The following is a 20748-nucleotide window of genomic DNA, read 5'->3' as shown; positions in this document are numbered from 1 at the left end:
TTTTTCAAGTAATTTGCCTATTTCCTCTTCATTTATTTGGACTTCTGTGTTTCTAGTTTGTTCTTTCATTTGTGCAGTATTTCTCTGCCTTTTCATTATTAAGTTATTATGTTTGAGGCCTCCTTTTCCCAGGCTTCATGGGAAGTTGAATTCTTTCCTTGAAGAAGGTTGAATTCTTTCTTTTGGTTTCTGCCCTCCTAAGGTTGGTCCAGTGGTTTGTGAGCTTTGTATAGGGTGAGATATGTGCTGAGTTTTTGTTTGTTTATTTTTCCTCTGATGAGCAAGGCTGAGTGAGGTGGTAATCCTGTCTGCTGATGATTGGGCTTGTATTTTTGTTTTGTTTTTAGTTTGTTTGTTGTTTAGATGAGGTATCTTGCACAGGGTGCTACTGGTGGTTAGGTGATGCTGGATCTTGTATTTAAGTGGTTTCCTTTGTGTGAGTTCTCACTATTTGATACTCCCTAGGGTTAGTTCTCTGGTAGTCTAGGGTCTTGGAGTCAGTGCTCCCACTCCAAAGGCTCAGGGCTTGATCTCTGGTCAGGAATGAAGATTCCGTAAGTGGTTTGTTATGGCATTAAGTGAGATTAAAACAAATATCCAAACACTAGAAACCAAAGATGAACCCCAGACAAATGGCAGTTGCAAAATCAGACAAATAATAATTAAAATAGTGGAATATATACATATACATATATACCCATGAGCATCGTGAAAACAGTCCAGCAAAAACAACATACAGTAGATTGACCCGGCAAACAGAAGAAATCAAAAATTATATTTACCAGTTAAGAACAAAACTAACTTAAGCACAAACTAGAAAACAAAACTAAAGCAAGGTGCCGAGTGGGGAATAAAGCAATGAAAACAAAACTAACAAATATGTTGAGAGGAAAGGAAAGAAAGAAAGAATAGATATGCAAAGTTAAATAGAGGTAGATAAAGAAGATTTATATATGTTAAAGATTAACTGCAAGGGAAAAGAACAGTAGAAAAGGCAAATGAATAAATGTAGAAAAAATATAGTAGGTTTGAAAAATTAAAATTATAAAAAAGAGAAAAAAAGAAGAAGAAGAAGAAAGAATAAAGGGGGGGAAAAAAGGAAAACTCCACAGAACTGCAAAAGCCCAATGTATAGGTAGAGGTTTATAACAACAATAGAAAGTGTGACTGAATGTGCACATATACCTATACACCCACAAGCAAAATCAGAACAGTCCAACAAAAATAAAGTACAATAGATTGACCTGGAAAACAAAGAAAACTAAAAATTATATCTACCAGAAGAAAACTAATTAAAGCACAAATTGGAAAACAAAACTAAAGCAAGGTGTCAATTGGGGAATAAAGCAATGACGATAAATATGTTGAGAGGAAGGGAGACAAAGAAAAGAAAGAATAGATATGCAAAGTTAAATAGAGATAGATAAAGAAGATTTATATATGTTAAAAAATAACTGCAAGGGGAAAAGAACAGTAGGAAAAGCAAACAAAGGAATAAATGTACAAAAAATAATAGTAGGTTTAAAAAATTAAAATTAAAAAAAAGAGAAAAGGAAAAAAAGAGGAAAACTCCACAGAATTGCAAAAGCCCAATGTAGAGGCAGAGGTTTGTAACAACAATAAAGAATGTGAGTGAGAAAAAAATAAAAGCTCAAAAACTTAATTGGCTTTCTTAGTGCAATAAAATTGACAACTACAACACTGGGGGTGGGAATCCAAAAGAATCTACAGAACATGTCAAAAAATAAGAATAATAAATGTTTTTTTGAGTCATTGCTATCAGAGTCCTTTACCTCGCTGGGAGTCACAGTCCACCTTACCTCCCTAGGATGCCCTCCAACACTCTTCTGATCTCTGGACCTGCTGTGGGGGCAGCTCAGATTCTAATCTGGCCCTACTCCTGTGTGTTCTTGCCTCCAATGTCCACAGCTATCAGAGCTAGTGTATTTTATTTTGTGGGAGCTCTCAATGGCCTTTTATATATTCCATAGACACAGAGTCTGCTTAGTTGATCGTGTGGATTTAATCTGCAGATTGTACAGCTGGTGGGAAGGTTTTGGGTCTTCTTCCTTAGCCGCACTGCCCCTGGGTTTCAATTGTGGTTTTATTTTCACCTCTACATGTGGGTCATCTACTGCGGTTTACCTCCTGAGGCTGCCCTGGAAGGCTTGGGTTTGCCCCTGAGAGGGCCAGGTGTGGAGGTGGTGCAGGTGCTTGGGCCCCAGGGATTCTGGCAGCACCAGGTACTCAGGGGGGTTGGCAGCTAGGACAGCAGGAAATAGTGCTCTGGAAGGGTATGGCAACCAGTATTGGCCAATACGCTCCAGTATTCTTGCCTGGAGAAGCCCCTCTCTGACAGAAAACCCTGGCAGGCCATGGTCTACAGGATCACAGAGTCTGACACAACCAAAGTGACCCTGCACATACAGACTCAAGACTTTTTTTGCCTGTGGCAGCTCTACCCAGTGAGAGTTGAGCATGAAGGTGGTGCAGCTGCTTCGCTTGTGGGGACCCTGGTGGCACCAAGTGTGCAGGGACACGGACTGCCTGCCCCACAGGAGTTATGGCCCTATCAGAGTCTTTTCTTGAGCCTCTTGTAGCTGGCAATCAGAAGGTCTCTTTGGCCGGTCTTTCTCTTTAGCTCCGCCTATTCAGGCACTTAGAGGGCTCCCTTGCCTGGGGTCCTTCTCTGTTGTTCGGCACGTCAGGCACATAGAGGGCCCCGCCCCCCCCCCCCCCCCCCCCCCCCCCCCCCCCCCCCCCCCGGCTGGGGTCCTACTCTGTAGATTGGTGCATCAGGCACTTAAGGGGGCACCCTGGGCGGGGTCCTACTCTGTAGTTTAGTGTATCAGGCGTTTGATGGGCCAACCTCTCTATTGTTCAGCTGCCGTTGCTGGAATGTGGGGAGAGAGAGGCTATGGTGATGGCTCCAACCCCTGCACGTGACTTAGCAGTATCTATTGCCTTGCTTCCATGGCTGTCTGGCTTTCCTTCACCAGCATTTCCCACCACGATCTCCTCCCTCTCATCCCCTCAATCCGTCTCTCCACAGTCAACAGCAGCCCTCGCCCTGGGATCCATAAACTCCAGCTCCCAGCCGCTGCCGCTTCCAGAAGACCAGCGTTCCTGTCCGGGATATTATGCATGTGGCAAAGACTGTGATTCTCTTTCCATTTAGGCTGCCACAGATCAGCTGTTTCACACTCAGCCTTAAATGTTTCTCCTTTGACTCAAACAGTTGCCCCACTGTGGGGATCAGACCCCTGCTTCAGGTCCCCCACCCACTGAGGGCAGGTCCAGTCCGACTAACACTCCTGTTTTTCCCGCTAGTTTCTTCATCATACTGAGTTTTGCGTGGTACTATATATTCTTTTCCACTGGTCAGGTACTCCTGTCCGCTCTCAGCTGGTGTTCTGCATGCACTTCTGTGTCTGAAGATTATTCCTGATGTATCTGTGGAAAGAGATGTACTCCATGTCCACCTACTCCTCCGCCATCTTGTTCTCTATATTCTTTTTCATATTCTTTTCCATCGTGTTTTGTCACAGAATACTGAGTATTGTTCCCTGTGCTATACAGTAAGACCTTGTTGCTCTTCTATTCTATATGTAATAGTTTGTATCTGCTAATCCCAAACTCCCAGTCCATCCTTTCCCCTCTCTCCTTCCCCCGTGGCAACCTCTCTCTGTCTGTGAGTCTGCTTCTGTTTTGTAGATAAGTTCATTTATCTCATATTTTAAGATTCCATATATAAATGATATCATATGATGTTTGTCTTTCTCTTTCTGACCTAGTTTGATAATCTCTAGTTGCATCCACATTCCTACAAATGGCTGAGTAGTATTCCATTGTATATACATAGCACATCTTCTTTATTCATTCGTTTGCTGATGGACATTTAGAATGTTTTGATGTCTTGGCTGTTGTGAATTGTGTTGTATGAATATTGGGGTGCATGTATCTTTTCAAATTTAAGTTTTCTCTGAGTATATGCCCATGAGTGTGATTGGATCATATGGCAACTCTATTTTTAGTTTTTTGAGGAACCTCCATTCTGTTTTCCATAGTGGCTACATCAATTTATATTCCCACCAACAGTTTAAGAGGGTTCCCTTTTCTCCACACCCTCTCCAGCGTTTGTTATTTGTAGATATTTTTCATGATGGCCCTTCTGACTATTGTGAGGTGGTACCTCATTATAGTTTTGATTTGCATGTCTTTAAAAATTAGAAATATTGGCCATCTTTTCATGTGTCAGTTGGCCATCTGTATGTGTTCTTTGGAGAAATGTCTATTTAGGTCTTCTGCCCATTTTTTGATTGGGTTGTTTGTTGTTGAGTTGTACGAACTGTTTATATCTTTTGGAAATTAAGCCCCTGCTGGTTGCATCATTTGCAAATATTTTCTCCCATTCTGTATGTTGTTTTTTTGTTTTGTTTATGGTTTCCTTTGCTGTACAAAAGCTTGTAATTTTGATTAGATCCCATTTATTTTTGTTTTTTTGTTTCTATGACCTTGGGAGACTGACCTAAGAAAACATTGGTAGGATTTCTGTGAGCTGTTTTGCCTATGTTCTCTTCTAAGAGTTTTATGGTGTCTTGTCTTATATTTAAATCTTTAAGCCATTTTGAGTTTTTCTTTGTGTATGGTGTGAGGGAGTGTTCCAACTTCATTGATTTACATGCAGCTGTCCAGCTTTCCCAACACCACTTGCTGAAGTGACTTTTTTTCCACTGTATAGTCTTGCTGAAGGGCAAGCTTTAGCACAGCAGGGCCATGCATCATTCTCCTGAACATTGGGAGTGTTCAGAAACCTACACAGTGATCTAGTGTGGGGAGGGTGGAATGTGTGATTCAGGCTTCTCTCTTCTTTAGGGAGAGCAGGCATCAGCAGTGGGGGGCTGTATTGATGTCCAGGGCCTTGAGGAGAAGCCTCCGTCTGACCACAGACCCCTGGGCAGCAGGAGACAAGACTGGAGGGAGACACCTTCCTGGAACCTTCAGACCTGTAGCAGTTGGGGCAACACATAACCTAGTAGGGAACCATAGTTAGACTTGGAGAAAGCATGCATGCCACGTGGTCGTGAAAGGACACACATACCCATGACATGTCCTAGAAATGATGACAGAGGCTTTGGGGTGGCTGGGGAGTCCTTCAATGGTAAGCAGGTTCAGAGCCAGAGGACTACTTCATATCATTTTATTTTGCAGTGTCTTGTTTGGGGTCTTCACTCAGCCAGTAGGCAGAGCCCCCACCCTCCTATTGAGTGGCCACCCAGAGCTGGAACAGCTTGGAGGCCACCAATGAGTAGGAACAGCCAGAGGTGGCCTCAGGGCTTAGGAAGCTCATGGTCTGGGCCCCCATGTTTGGTTTGGCTCATGAGAAGGGCATCTTTTCTGCTTAGTAAACCCCAGATCAAGGGCTGATCATCTAAGGCATGTATGCAAGGTAGCAAGCTATCTTTCATAAGGTTTCCTGGGGCAGGGTCATGCCCTCCCATCTCTCATTGGTACTTAATACAAGTTATCTGTAGACTCTGATTGAATTGGATGATAAGGCCAGGACTCCTTCTTCCAGGTTAGTCTCTGCCATCCTTTAATCCCTCATCTTTATCCCTCTATACCCCCTCTCTACACCCCCTAGTAGGTCCCATCTAATGGATCCGGAGTGAGAGGAAGCCCAGAGAAGTGAGTTTGCATGGAGGGAAAAACAGAAGGAATGGAGAGTGCTCATGAATGTCAGGTGACAGCAGAGACTAAACGTGGAAGAAGGAGTCCTGGCCTTGTCATCCGATTCAGTCAGAGTCTACAGATAACATGGGGGTGGTAACTGTTCACCTAATTACCTGTCATGTGACCCAGCTAGATTACTGTCCCCTCTGTACCCCTGGCTACACATGTCTGCCCTGCGAATGGTACTACAGGATCAAAGTACCAGAACTGATGTCAGAAGGAGGAGGAAAAACATCCCATAAACACTGTCACCTCCAGGGTTGATGTAGGGAAGTCTCTGGAGCTCTGGGCCTGGATGTGATGTTGAGGAGGCCAGGGAGGTGGGGGTGATAGTGGGCTCGCGATTTTAACCATCCTTTTTTGAAAAATATTTTATTTATTTTTATTTATTTGGCTGCAGCATGGGGGATCTTTAGTTGCCGCATCTTAGTTCATCCATATTGTGGCGTATATCAGAACTTCATTTTCTTTTTATGGATGAATAACAGTCCATTATCTGTGTGTACCACATTTTGTTTATCCATTGATATGTTGATTGACATTTGGGTGGTTTACCCCTTTTGGCAATTGTGAGTAATGCTGTGATGAACACTGGTGTACCGTTGTATGTTTGAGTCTCTGTTTTCAGGTTTTCTTTGGTATACACCCAGGAGTGGAATTGCTGGGTCATATGGTAATTATACGTTATCTTTTTGAAGAACTGCCAAACTAGTTGATATTCTTAGTTTTTAAACAGGGGGCTCTGCATTTTCATTTTGCACTGGGCTCTGCAAGTTGTTTCCATGGTCTGGCCTGCCAGGGCTACTGTCGGATATCAAAGAAAGTGAAAATGAAGTCATTCAGTTGTGTCCGACTCTTTGCAACCTTGTGGACTGTAGCCCACCAGGCTCCTCTGTTCATGGGATTTTCCAGGCCAGAATACTGGAGTGGGTAGCCATTTCCTTCTCCAGGGGATCTTCCCCACCCAGGGATCGAACTCGGGTCTCCCACATTGCAGGTGGACTCCTTACCATCTGAGCCAGCAAGGATCCCATTCAGATGTCAAAGTCTAAGGCATATTTGAATCACCTCTCCCGTGGGTGGTTTAGCATGTGTCACTTCTGTTTAACCAGAAATTAGCCACCACACCTACCCTGTACTCCTGTGGACAAACATTTTTTTTTAACTGCTATCACTGTTATATTTTTATTATAATAAGTATTATTATAGCTGCAAAACTCTATGTGATATACATGTTAAGCTTTTAGTTTTTTTCTATTCTTTTGCAAATTCTTTTCCCATTGAGGCTATTACAGAATACTGAGCAGAGTTCCCTGTGCTATACAGTGGTCCATGTTGCTATACCTATTTTAGGAATGTTTTTGTTCAGTCGCTAACTCGTGTCCGATTCTTTGCGACCCCATGAACTGCAGCATGCCAGGCTTCCCTGTCCTTCACTATCTCCCGGAGTTAGTAGCAGTGTATATATGTCAGTCCCAAACTCCCAGTTCATTCCTCCCCCCAGTCTTTCCCTCTGGTAACTGTAAATTCATTCTCTAAGTCTGTGTTTCTGTTTCTGCCTTGTAGATAAGTTCTTTGTATCATTTTTTTTAAGATTCTGCATATAAGTGGTATCATATGAAATTAGCCGCCACACGTAGCCTAGAGCCCACTTAAGTTTGCTGTACTCCTGTGGACAGACATGGTTTTTACTTCTTGTCACAGGGTGGAAGGAGAATGGTTTACTTAAGGTCATTGACTTGAGGCCTGAACACATCCATGTCCACCAAGCTTACTTACGTCTGTATTAATGTGCTGCTGCTGCTGCTAAGTCACGTCAGTCGTGTCCGACTCTGTGCGACCCCATAGATGGCAGCCCACCAGGCTCCGCCATCCCTGGGATTCTCCAAGCAAGAATACTGGAGTGGCTTGCCATTTCCTTCTCCAATTAATGTGACTAGTACCATGCAGTCCTCACTGACGACTTGATTCCCCTGTCTTTACCAACATGATTTAATGATTGTAGAAACACTTGCCCAAGAAGGTAAAAGCTGTAAATAATTTTATGGTTTTAGGAACTTCTCTTAAACCCACTTAAAACTGCTTAGCTTTTCAGCAGATAACATCAAATGACTGTTAACACACCTTGCTTTGCCCACAATCCTGAACTATTACATCAAGAACCTACACAATCCTAATGAAGCCCCACCTTCAACCTGATAAATAACCTGCCTGACTCAGAGACACCGTTGAGACTGCTGAGTACTGACCTCTGTTACTGCTGGGAGCTTTGCTGTATCAACAGGTTGTCTTGGTGATCTATTACGGGAGCCTGTATTTAATCAGCAACAATTTTATTAAAAAAAAAAAAAAACATTAAACACTTAAATTTATGTATTTATTTTTGGCTGCACTGTGTCTTTATTGCTGCATGTGGGCTTTCTCTGGTTGTGTCGAGCTGGGACTGCCCTCTATTTGCGGTGCACAGGCTTCCCACTGCAGTGGCTACTCTTGCTGCAGAACATGGGCTCTAGGGCTTCAGTGGTTATGGTGCGTGGGCTCAGTAGTCGCAGCTCGGGGGCTTAGTGAGATTGAAGGCATGTGGAATCTTCCCTGACCAAGGATCAAAGCCGTGTCCCCTGCACTGGCAAGTGGATTCTTAACCACTGGACTGCCAGGGAAGTCCACAATTTTACTTTCTGCATGATGCAGTTGCTCCAATCTTATTTGACCCAACATCCATCCATCTGATCATCCATTCATCCATTGATTTATTCACTTAACTGTTTATTGAGTGCCTACTATGCATTAGGCATCCTTAGACACTAGCTCCATGATACAGCTCTTGTTTCTAGAAAGTTTACTCTGGTTTAATGCTTCTATTGGAGACAGTGGGGATTAAGAGCCACTTTCAACTTGAATCTATTTGAAAATAGAACTTTCTGCAGCAAACAGGCTGGATCCCTTTTAAAATCTGGATTTCTGGACTTTCTAGGGGGGAGGAAAAAGTTTTCCACTACCCTCTTATGTTCAATACTCAAGGGCCTACGAATTTAAACAGCAAAAGACAGATTATAAGGAGAAAAGGAAGACAAATTTTATTAATATTTTACATGGATTTCACAGAAAAAAAGTGAAACTCAAGGTAGACTTGATTCGGGGATTTATACATCATTTTCAACAAAGGAAAGGAGGTCTGGGCTTCTAGGGATGATACTTTGTGGAGAAGTGACGAAGAAATGTAAGGGGGAAACTAATGGAAGATAAGAGTTCTTTTTTTTTAAGATTATAGATTTATTTCTTTATTTTATTTTTGGCTGTACCAGGTCTTCATTGCTGTGCAAGCTTTTCTCTAGTTGCAGTAAGAAGGGAGCTACTCTCCAGTTATGGTTACTTGGGCTCCTCATTGCGGTGGCTTCTCTTGTTGCAGAGCACGGATTCTAGGTGCAAGGGCTTCAGTAGTTGTGGCACATGGGCTTAGTTGTTCCATGGCATATGGGATCTTCCCAGACCAGGGACTGAACCCATGTTCCCCGAATTGGCAGGAGAATTCTTTACCACTGGACCACCAGAGAAGTCCAAGGGTTATTTTAACAAGGTCTGTTTATGCAGATTCGTCTTGGTGATGACTCTGTCTTGGTAATAAGAATCTCTTTCTAGTACAGGAGGAGGGAAACCTTCCCCAAGGGAATTTTATGCCCTGCTTTTAGGCAGAAAAGGGGAGGGAAGAGAACTCATTTAGCACTGTGTTGATTCTCACTCGCCTTCAGTTTATAATCAGTAATAATCCTGATGCCAAAGTGGTGTATTTGGGAATGGCATATCGTGGTCCCTTTGACTTGATCTTTAGAAGGCAGGGCTGCTAGATGGTCTCAGGGTGAGTTTGTCACTCCTAATGATTACCTGACTTGTCAGCGCTGTCTTGTTACCTCTAAGGTGCGTCTTGTTTCCAGGTACCACCTGTGCAGCCAGTGTGGAGACAGAGCCTAGGGGCTGGAAGCAAGAAGGTGGCCCAATCCCCTGGCATGGCCCTTTCAAGCCAGGAGTCCAGTTGGTGAAATGACCCACCGGCCCTTCCCGGGAGATCTCCCAGAGGGCTATTTGCCAGGATATATAATCAGCCTGGTGAGAAAGGGGCCCTATCAGAAGCTTTGCCAAGAGCTATGACCTGCCAAACCGGTTTGTGAAGCAGCTCCAGCCACTTCGGGGAGGACTGTTATATGTCTCAGCTCAGTTCAGTTCAGTTCAGTCGCTCAATCGTGTCCGACTCTTTGCGACCCCATGAATCGCAGCACGCCAAGCCTGCTATGTGTCTGGATGAACACAAATCTGGACTCTCAAACTGTTCTCTGCGTGTTCAGTTTTCTTTTCACTGAAGATGCACTTTCACTTTTCTTCCTTTTTTATCTTTTCTGCAGCCACTCGAGACGCTGCAGCCCAGCCTGTTTATCTTGTGAGCTGCAGAGGCACTCACAGCCCCCGCTGCGGCTCCGTCCCCGGGTGATTGCATCTCTCCTAGGTAATGGGGTTTTTGACCAGCCTTTTGTGTCATGCCAAGCCACAATGGGACAGGAATGTTCTCCCCTTATTTTCATCAGACGCTTTTATTTCCTGAGCTGTTTTATCAAGTGGGCCTGTTTCTGATTTTGCTCCTGGTTAGGAAAGGGGCCCGGGGTTCAAGGAGATCAGATGCCCTGTAGTGTTGATGGGGCTTTAAAAGAAACCAGAGTCCATCACGTGCTGAGCCCAGGGCCAATGCAGTGCTGCCTCCCAAGAGGCCAATCAATTTCAATTAAGGAGATTAAAAGCCCTGAGCACAGGGAGGGGTGGTCACGGGTTTCTGAATGCCTTGCTGCTCCAGCAGCCTGAAAGCAGGCCGCGGGCCCCAGAAGCGCTGGACAGTGTCCTCTGGGTCAATGGCAAGACAGCAGTGAGGGGTCAATGCCAAAAGAGAGCTGGCTTTAGGGACTCAATGATTCTTCAGGGGGCCCTACTGGCATATGGGGCAGGACTGACCTGTTAGTGTCCTCAACCCCATTAAGTATCCAGTCCCAAGTCACTGGGCTGTCACAACACCACACCACCCCTACTTCCAGATGGAACCACCCCAGGATCCCTGCAGCTGCCTCTGACCTGCTGTCCAGATTGGGGGGCAAGCCTTCTGTGGCTTTTGGGTGGAGACCTGGTTCTTCTGGTCTGGACCCTCCTTCTCCGTTGGGCGTCCCAGAGGCTCTGGGTCTGCCTCTCTCACTAGCTGCTCAGGCATCCTAAAGGCCACACCCCAAAGGGTAAGCACAGAGGCCAGGGCAGGAAGTCTGGTGAAGGAGAAGGGCCTTTGGTATCACACAGATCGAGGGCTGAGCCACCTCTGCCTCTTGCACTACGTTGACCATGAGTCAGCACTTGACCACCCTGTGCTTGGTTTTTTTTTTAAGCCCAGTGGACACCCCAAGTCATCCCGCTGTACCCAGGCACCCAAGTGAGCCTCGTTCCATGTTTATAAAGAGGAGCTTATTCCCCACCCCTGGCCTCATGAGGTTTGCCAGACCCACAGGAGTTACTTTATGTACATAAACCATCCCTGATTGCATGACCCAATGTTTGCAGGTCAAAAATTACACTCAGCTCTCAGATCTGGTGATTTTTGTTCAGAAGCCAATACATCAACAACATCACAAGAATTTGATGAATGTGCTTTGTCCATTGTAAATGCTAGGTGGGTGTTAAAGGACGGGACCAGACGACCGGAACCATGGGAGGAAGAGCAGGCAGGCTGCAGGAGAGGAAGGAGGAAGGAACCGCAGGAGAGGGTGTGGCGTGAGGCCGATGGAAACCACAGCTATCTGTTGGGCAGGAAAGAGAAACCAGATACAGCTTCCTGGGCAATAGAACTTCAGAGACAAGCACAGTTTGCTGGCAACTCCAGGAGGCTGAAGCCACCATTCCCGCAGCCTTTGGGGGTGAGTTTATCTCAGAGGACTGGCTGTTTGTCAGGGCTTGGGTCTCTTCCTTCTCTTGGCTGTTTACCTTCTTGCTACTTTCCTATTAACAGCACAGCCTGGAGAATGAAGGGAGCAGGAAGGGAGGCTCATTTCAGTTCATTTGGCTTCTTGTTTGATTATCTAAAGGACCGGATGGCTGCTGCAGAAAGTGACTTCATCGAGGATGGGGTCGCAGGGCTCCAAGCCCTCATGGGGAGCCAGGCACAGGGCGGGTCATGGGCTTACACCACCCCTGTCAGTAATGGCAGGGCCAGTCTCCTGCTGTCCTGCTACAGCCCCCAGCCTGCTTCCATTCCTGACCTACTGCTCCCAGGATAATTGAGAAATGAGTGATGGGAGCTGCAGGCTTCTGCTGGTTGTCGAGAGCTGTGATAGCTGCTCATAAACTTCTACAGTGTCTGCACTTTCCTCTAAAACAACAGCATGGTCAGCCTTGTGCATGTTTGTGTTGTATAAAAATGACCTCACTCTTTTTTTTTTTTGGCCATACTGCATGGCTTGTGGGATCTTAGTTCCATGACCTGGGATTGAACCCAGGCCCTCAGCAGTGAAAGCGTGGAGTTCTAACCACTGGACCACCAGGGATGTCCCAAAGACCAGTTTTCTTATTTGCGATGAGATTTGATTGCAAATAAGATAAAAAGCGAGATGCTTTTATAACACACAAGCCTGTTTCTTTTTTATGATAGGGCTCCATGGACCTAGCACTGCTGGTGAATTGGCGTGGATGCCGCTAAGTGCTGCGCTCATTCTTGCGATCTGTCTCTATCCCATTCTGGAGCAGTGACCAAGCCCTCAGGGGCCTCCTGCTGCAGACCACCCTTTCAGGGAGGCTGTTTAGAGCCCCACAGAAACCGTGCCACCAGCCATGGAGCAGTGCTGCCTGAAGCAGAGAGCAGAGAGCCTGAGTCAGAGAGCAGAAGCCAAAGTTGCCCGCTTCCCCAACTTGTGAGCTGTGTGAATTTGGGTCGAGCACTTAACCGGTCTGTGCCTCAGTTACTGCATCTAGCAAATGCAGGCGATGGTAGCTGCCCCTCCTCAGGGAGACTGTGAAGACTAAGTGAGATGGTGCCTGGCAAGCACTTCACATGGTGCCTTGTTAGTCTGTCCTCTTCCTTCTTTAGAAAAAGGGCCCCAGTGGAGAGGCAGGACCCTGCCCCATGAAAGAGGGACGCATGCCTAAAAAGAGCAAAGGGGCCTCTTTCACAAAATCATAGGATGTCTGAACAGAAGGTCTGGGTGGATGCAACTTCTGGGAACCCAGCCAGGAGTGAAGTCTTCCCTGGAGAAAATTTCCCCAGCAAGAAGCCCTGGAGCAGGAAAGCTAGGATGACCAGACTAGTTGACCAAATTCAAATTTCAAATCCTGCGTTCAGACTTGCCGAGGGATGACATCCTGACCAAAGAGAAGACTGATCTCCGTGGAATCTAAGATAAGAATCTAAGATAAAACATGACACACGTGAGCACCAAACAGTTGGTATATCTGTGGTTTCTGGGTTTTGCTCAGTAAACCTCAAAGGCACCATCCTCAGGCATTGAGATGAATGTCAGGAGACCAGGGGCCTCTGACACTGGGCCATCAGCACCAAAGTGGTAGCAGAGGCACCTGTGTCCATTTGCTCAGACTGCTATAATAAAGTCCCATGGACCGGGATGCTTAAACAACAGAAATTTCTTGTCTCATGTTCTGGTGGCTGGAAATGTGAAATTGAGGTGTGGACAGGGTTTGTTACTTCTAAGGGAGATAAGGGAATGGTCTGTTCCAGGTCTCTCTCTTTGTCTTGTGGGTGGCCATCTTCCCCCGTGTTTTTTTTTTTTTAATTTTTCATTTATTTATTTTTGACTGCTCTGGGTCTTTGTTATTGCGCACAGGCTTTCTCTTGTGGTGTGTGGGCTTCTCACTGCAGTGACTTTCTTATTGTGGCTCACCAGCTCTCGAGCTCGGGCTCAATAGTTGTGGCCCACGGGCTTTAGTTGCTTAGTGGTATGTGGGATCTTCCTGGACCAGGGATTGAACCCGGGTCGCCTGCATAGCAGTTAACCACTGGACCACCAGGGACGTCTTCCCATCCCCTCCCCACGTCTGCATCGTCTTCCTTTTGTGCATGTCTGTGTCCAGATTTCCCCTTCTTACAAAAACACCAGTCATATTGAATTAGGGCCCACCCTAATCATGTCACTTTAAATTAATTACCTCTTTAATGGCCCTCTCTCCAAATACAGCCACATTCTGAGGTACTTGGGATGTAGGGATCCAGCATATGAATTCTGGGGCCAGTTCAACCCATTGCAGTCTTTTACCAACTGGTCTGAACTTCATCAGCAGAGAAATAATGGGTGAGCCTGTGTTTTCCCAGATTTCTCCCACTTTTAAGCAGATTAAGGTTCAGCCTAGAATCGTGCATTGACCTGCCAAATGCAACTGAATGTGTAACTTAGACCATGTCATCTTTCCAGGTTAACATTTATTTATAAACCGCAGGTAATAAAAATAACATCTATTTGTCTCCCTCAGAACACTTAAGGTGTTCTGAGCCTTAAATTATGGATGCAGCAATTATGCTTTTCAGAACCAAGCATTATCAGTCCTTAGGACAGACGACTCAGGCAAACCAGCCAGCAGCACCAGCAGCAGCACAAAACAACCTTTCAGACCCACACGAGAGGACAAGATTGTAATGCCTCCGTGACAGCATTGCTTTATTGATGCAAGGCAAGGAAAACTACATTAGATTCTATTGATTCTCTTGGAGATCTAATAATATGCTTTATTCAGATCTTATTCACATCCCTTTTCCTCCACAGGGCTGTCTCAGGAGCTGAAATGGGCCAGTTACAAACAGAATTGGTTCTGCCGTCATAGAAAACCACAAAAGCATATGTGTTTTCAGACACAAAAGCTACCACACTTTCTTTGGAAAACAAGGCACAGGTGAAAAAAAAAAAAAATCTCACTTCTAAACAGAATGGAAAGCATGGCTAACTTGAGATTTATTTAATTACAGTGTCTTTCTCCGGGCTAATCAGTTTTAAAACCCATTCATATTGGTGCCGATGAGCCAATAAAAGATCCAGAAGAAAAGAAGTATTATATCAATGCAGAGAAACAAGGTTGTTTTTTTTAAAGCATTGAATTAATGTTTACACCACTGAGTCAGATTATTTATACATAGGCTACAGGTTTTGCATCTCCAGAATTTGTTGGCACTTAGAATATGATAAATTGTACCTGACTGACTTGTGAAAAATCATCTCAAGAAAGATTTTTTCCCCCTGGGAAAATATGGAAATGACACATGGTGTGTACAGCCAGAAACAGCGAAAGGAAAGGAGGGTTTTGAGCTGTCACAGTGGATGGTTAAGAATTTCAGCTTTGGGGCAGAAGTTTTGCTCAAGTCACATTACCTCAAAACCTGATCGTCTTCATCTCTAGATTAGGTTCCAAGTTCAGGTATTTCTGTATATATTCAATGGGATAGGGACTTTCCTGGTGGTCTAGTCATTAAGAATCCACCTGCCAATCAGGGGCATGGGTTCGGTCCCCGGTCAGGGAACTAAATCCCACATGCCACGGGGCAGCATGCCGCAACTAAAGAAGCCTGAACATTGGATAGAAGACCCAGCACAGCCAAAAAAATTCAGTGGGGTAATGCATGCACAAAGTTCAACATTAACCTCCCAGAGGCCAAATAAGAATCCAGTAAATGCTAATGTCTCTATCATTATCAAAGGGAATCTTTGCATGCTTTATCTCTCATCTGGAAAAAATTCACAAAAAAGGATTAAATTTGTTGGGGGAAAAAAGGTGAATCTTGGGTCCCCCTTAGCACATGTGCACTCCATCCTTTCTAAAAAGTGAAGTTTGTAAGTTTACAGGTTTTAGGGAGAAAGGGAAGCAACCAGAATGCTCCTACATTACTGGTGGGGATGTCAAAGGTCACAGACCTTTTGGAAACTCTTTTGTGGCTCCTCAACAGTTAAACATAGATACAGCCCAGAAGTCCCACTCCTAGGTGTATACTCAGAAGTGAAAACATGCGTTCATACAAAAACTTGTTCATAAATGTTCATTTCAGGATTGCTGAAGTGAAATGTTAGTTGCTCAGTCACATCTGACTCTTCGCGACCGACTGTGGCCTCTGGGCTCCTCTATCCATGGGATTCTCCAGGCAAGAATACTGGAGTGGGTAGCCATGCCCTTTTCCTGGGGTTTCTCCCAAACCAGGGATCGAACCCGAGTCTCCTGCACTGCAGGTGAATTCTTTATAGCTGAGCCATCTGGGAGGCCCTAGAAAGACACAGCTCAATTGTCTATTGACATGATAGACAGATAAAATAGATTTAATAAAAATGTTGAACAGCCATACCATGGAATTTTATTTGGCAACAATAAGGTGTGGACATAAGCTACAAGTGGATCAACCTTGAAAACATGATTCTAGTTGTGAAGAAACCAGTCACAAAAGGCTACGTACTGCATGACTTCATTCATATGAAACATCCAGAATAAACAACTCCATAGAGACAGAAAGGAATTAGTGATTGCCTGGGGCTGGGAGGGAGGGCAGGTATGGGGAGTGATTGCTAATGGATATAAGGTATTTTTGTTTGGTTTCGTTTATCTTCATGTTTACTAATATTTGTTTGGCTGTGCCAGGTCTTAGTTGTGGCATCCCGGAACTTCAGTCTTCATTTGTGGCATGTGGGATCTAGTTCCCTGGTTCTTCAGGGATCAAACCCAGGTCCCTTGCATTGGGAGCACAGTCTCAGCCACTGAACCACCAGGAAAGTCCCCAGGGTTCCTTTTTGCAATGATAAAAATTTTCTGGAATTAGATAGTTATGATGGTTGTACAGCTTTGTGAATAGTCTCTAAAACACTGAACTGTACCTTCTAAAATGGTGAATTTTGTGGTTTACCAATTGTATCTGGAAAAAAATCAGTGAATGGTTAATGTGGAAAAAAAGAAGATAGAGAAGCCAATATTGTCATTGTAGCATCCCGAGATAATCACTGCAAATGCTTTGATGTAGATCCTTCCAGACTGATGTAAATATATATATCAAAAAATAATAATAATAAAATGGTGTCATACTGTACATACTGTTGAATGAAAGTTTTGCTTTTTTTGTATTACTGTCACTTTTCAATATTAAGAAATTGCCTCTCTAGACATAGGTGGCATCTGACTCTGAATCTTCTCAAATGTCTTGCCTTTCCACTTCCCTCTGCCAAACTGTGTTTCTTCTCTTTCCAGAGTCTTCTTAGGACTTTGCAAACAAATCTGTTCACCTTGGCTCACCAAAATGTGTTCAGTGCTTGCTGTCACAGCTTGACCTATGTTACAAGCTTTGTCATTCATATCCATGATTTCAGTGGAATTGATCCCTAAATCCATATTTTTACCTTGGCCTCTACCCCTTATACTAGACCTTTATCTCCAAATGGCTACTAGAAATTCCCACTTGGACATTCATCACTGACACTATCATAAGACTAAAATCGAACTCATTATACTTTTTAGGCCTCCGGCTGGGCACAAAGGAAGATGTGAATTATGAATTTTGAAATGGAGGTTCATGCCCACACTTAACCTTTCTCATTCAAGCCAAGCTTCTTACAAGCCATGGAAGCCTACCCTAGCTAACTTAGAAAAGGTTGATTTGGAGGGAGACAGGGTGGCTCACACCATGGTCAAGAAGAGAAGGCCAGGGAACCAGATTTGGAAAAAGGGCAGGTAAATGGCCTCCCAGGGCCTGCACGGCAGTGACAACAGTGATGTTGGGCCCTGAGCACAGTCTGGGCTGCTGTCTGCTGGCTGGGATGCTAACGGTCCTCAATTACCTCAAGTAATTCCTCAGAGTGCAGAGAGGAGTCGGATATGGGACAATGTAAAGAAAAACAAACTCCTGTCCACACAGTCTGGGATTCCTTAAACCAAGGAAAACAGAAGTAATTTTCCTCCCCACCTCATGGGATTGTAAGAAAGAGCTGGTGTGTTGGAAGATAGTTTGTGAACCACGGGGTCCCTCTACAAAGTGTTCCTTATTTTGTTTACCTCTGTTCCCCCTCAGGGCTTCCATATTCCCTCAGTGCCCCCAGACCCCCCCTCACAGCCCCCACATCCACTCACTGATCCCCATCCCACTCATGGCCCCCATATCTAAGCCATAAAGTCTTGCCTATAATTCCTTCTTCACCCAGCTGTCCTTTATCATCTTCACTGGCCCTTAGAATTCAGCTGCAACAGTGAAAATCAGTCGCTCCCAAGCTTGATGATACATTAGACTCACCTGGGGCAGTAACTGCTTCAGAGGAGCCGTGAGGAGACCTCCGGAGCTGTATTTTCAAAAAACTGAGGAAATCACAGCAGGAACAGACCCACTGACCCACCGACTGAAATCTACAAATTGAGCTTGTGACACGGCGGCGCACTAGCCCTCAGTGAAAGGGTTCTGTATTGAAACGTTTGTAAGATGTAGCCTGCGACGTACCCCTCCAGAGATTCACAATTGAAGAGGTCCTGCAGGTAAGATACCTGTGAAACCATCCAATCCAGGACGTGTAAGACCTATGAGACTGCAAGACTCTTTTGTCTGGGATATTGTGATTTATAGTAAGAAATAGGCCATGGTTTTCATCCTGTTTCTGGCAGAGAGCTTCCTGAACCCTAGGGATTTTCTAAGTGGTGATACCTCAAAGGTGTCTCTTGTTAACACTAGTGAGGTGACTTTTGGAGGCACATAAGGGTGGGGGCTGGTTGCCATGGAGTCTACCCTGTGATTGGAGGGTTGGAACTTTTAATCCCACCCCCCCCGACCCAGCAAAGAGGGGCCAGTGGCCAATGATGTAATCAATCATGCCTACGTAAGGCTGTCAAGCCATTAAAAATCAAAAGGAGGGGGTTAGAGAGCGTCTGGGTTGGTGAACACATGGAGGTGCTGGGATAGTGGTACCTGGAGAGAACATGGACTCTCCAGGTCCCCTTCCCTTTCCCTACACATCTTGTCAGTCTAGCTGTTCCTGAGTTACATCCTCTCCTGCTGGTGTAGTGAAATGAAAGTTGACACAGTGGACGCGAGTTTGAGCACACTCCAGGAGATAGTGAAGGACAGGGAAGCCCGGCATGCTGCAGTCCTTGGTGTCACAGAGTCAGACACGACTTAGTGACTGAACAGCAGTAACAATGATCCGGTAAGTAAAATGTTTCTATGAGCTGCTCTCGCAAATGACTCGAACCTGAGAAAGCTGTGGCAACCTCTGGTATATAGCTGGTTGATCAGAAGCATAGGTGACAACCTGGACTAGTCTGAGTGGAGCAGCGGCAGTCTTATAGGACCAAGCCCCTAAGCTGTGGGATCTGATGTTATCTCTGAGTAGAGACTGTCAGAGCTGAGTGGATTTGCAGGATGCCTGACTGGGGTCCTGAGACTTACCTGTTGGTGTGGGTGCTAGAACCCATTTAGTCCCATAACATGTATTAAAAGTTCTACCTAGAGAAAATTCTGAGAAATATACTTCTACTTTGGGGAAACCCTGGCCTATAGAATCTGTTTGGAATTAGTTACTCTAGTTTCCAAGGTTTTTGACCACTTGGCTGCAAGATTTACCTCCTCCCATGTCTCTGTATATACAGTCAGCCCTGGGTGTCTGCAGGGGATGGGTTCTAGGAAACCCCGCAGATACCAAAATCCTTTCTTGCTCAAGTCCCTTATATAAAATGGCCTGCTGCTGCTAAGTCACTTCAGTCGTGTCCGACTCTTAGCGACCCCATGGACTGCAGCCTACCAGGCTCCTCTGCCCATGGGATTTTCCAGGCAAGAGTACTGGAGTGGGTCGCCAGTGCCTTCTCTGATAAAATGGCCTAATGGTTGCATGCTGCTGCTAAGTCCCTTCAGTCGTGTCTGACTCTGTGCGACTCCATAGACGGCAGCCCACCAGGCTCCCCCGTCCCTGGGATTCTCCAGGCAAGAACACTGGAGTGGGTTGCCATTTCCTTCTCCAGTGAATGAAAGTGAAAAGTGAAAGTGAATTCCCTCAGTCGTGTCCGACTCTAAGCGACCCCATGGACTGCAGCCTACCAGGCTCTTCTGTCCATGGGATTTTCCAGGCAAGAGTACTGGAGTAGGGTGCCATTGCCTTCTCTGAATGGTTGCATATAACCTACCTAATACCATTAATACCTAACACAATGTAAATGAAATGTAAATAGCAGGCCAGGCATGGGGCAAATTCAAGTTTTGGTTTTGGGAACTTTCTGGATTTTTTTTTTCCTGAATATTTTCTATTGGCAGTTAGAGGAACCCGAGGATCCAGAGCTCCTGGAGCTTGTTCAGCTTCTGTAATTGTGCTGTGATGTCCTACACCCTCACCTACCCCTAAAAAGCAGGGATCGCATGTTGGATACCTTAGTCCCCTTTCCTGGGGCAGGACCCCCTGCTGTAGTGGCCTGGTAAATAGCTGTCAGTTTTCTGAATGTCTTTTGGGGTTTGTGGGTTTGGTTTCTTCTCCAGCTGATGCTGCCCAACCTCCTGGGCATCATGTCTGTGGGGTTCAGGGCCCTCTTGGAGGGCAGAGTGCTAGTCAAGGCCGTGGAGTGGGTTATGTGACTGTCCAGGGCAACCACAGAAGGGATGGAGAGGAGGTCCAGAATGAACACACACTGAGCAAGTGGCCCACTTGCTCCCTCCACACTGGAGGGAGTGGCCAGCTAAGCATGTGGCCCAAGGGAGTGAGGGTTCTGGGGTTAGTCCCTGCCCTTTAGGGGCCTCTGTCCAGCAGCTAAAATAGAGAGGGCCCAGGTCTGAACTTCTTCACATGCTTGTCCTGCCTCCAACCAGCCACTGGGGGACTGGCACCTCCAGTAGCTTCTGAGATTAATACCTCCCGGTTTCCTCCGATCAGAAGGCCAGGGGCAGTGATGCTAGCCCGGGGAAAGCACTGAATCCACCCTGACTTGTTAAGGGAGAAAATTCACACTGTTGTCCTTAGTCACTAGTTGCTGGTTGTCCACGTTGTGCTCTGAGGTTGG

The 20748-nt window shown here is 45.4% G+C and overlaps 1 long non-coding RNA gene across 2 annotated transcripts in view; it reads left to right on the top strand.

Annotated features, from left to right (window-relative positions):
• The window catches only part of LOC113903563, a 32771-nt gene extending 18105 nt beyond the window's left edge, over positions 1-14666 (top strand). Inside the window, exons 3-5 of one of the 2 annotated variants that reach the window (XR_003514181.1) lie at positions 10131-10231; positions 11429-11672; positions 14523-14666. This is a non-coding gene — a long non-coding RNA (uncharacterized LOC113903563). Of the gene's footprint in view, positions 1-10130; positions 10232-11428; positions 11673-12403; positions 14431-14522 lie in introns of those variants that run through there. The other variant, XR_003514182.1, reaches the window with a different exon arrangement.
• Positions 14667-20748: the final 6082 nt, after the last annotated feature.

This window comes from Bos indicus x Bos taurus, chromosome 13 (assembly GCF_003369695.1).
Source record: "Bos indicus x Bos taurus breed Angus x Brahman F1 hybrid chromosome 13, Bos_hybrid_MaternalHap_v2.0, whole genome shotgun sequence".
In the NCBI taxonomy this organism is placed as follows: Eukaryota; Metazoa; Chordata; class Mammalia; order Artiodactyla; family Bovidae; genus Bos; species Bos indicus x Bos taurus.
Note: the sequence above shows the minus strand (reverse complement) of the source record. Positions and strands in the feature narration are given on the sequence as shown.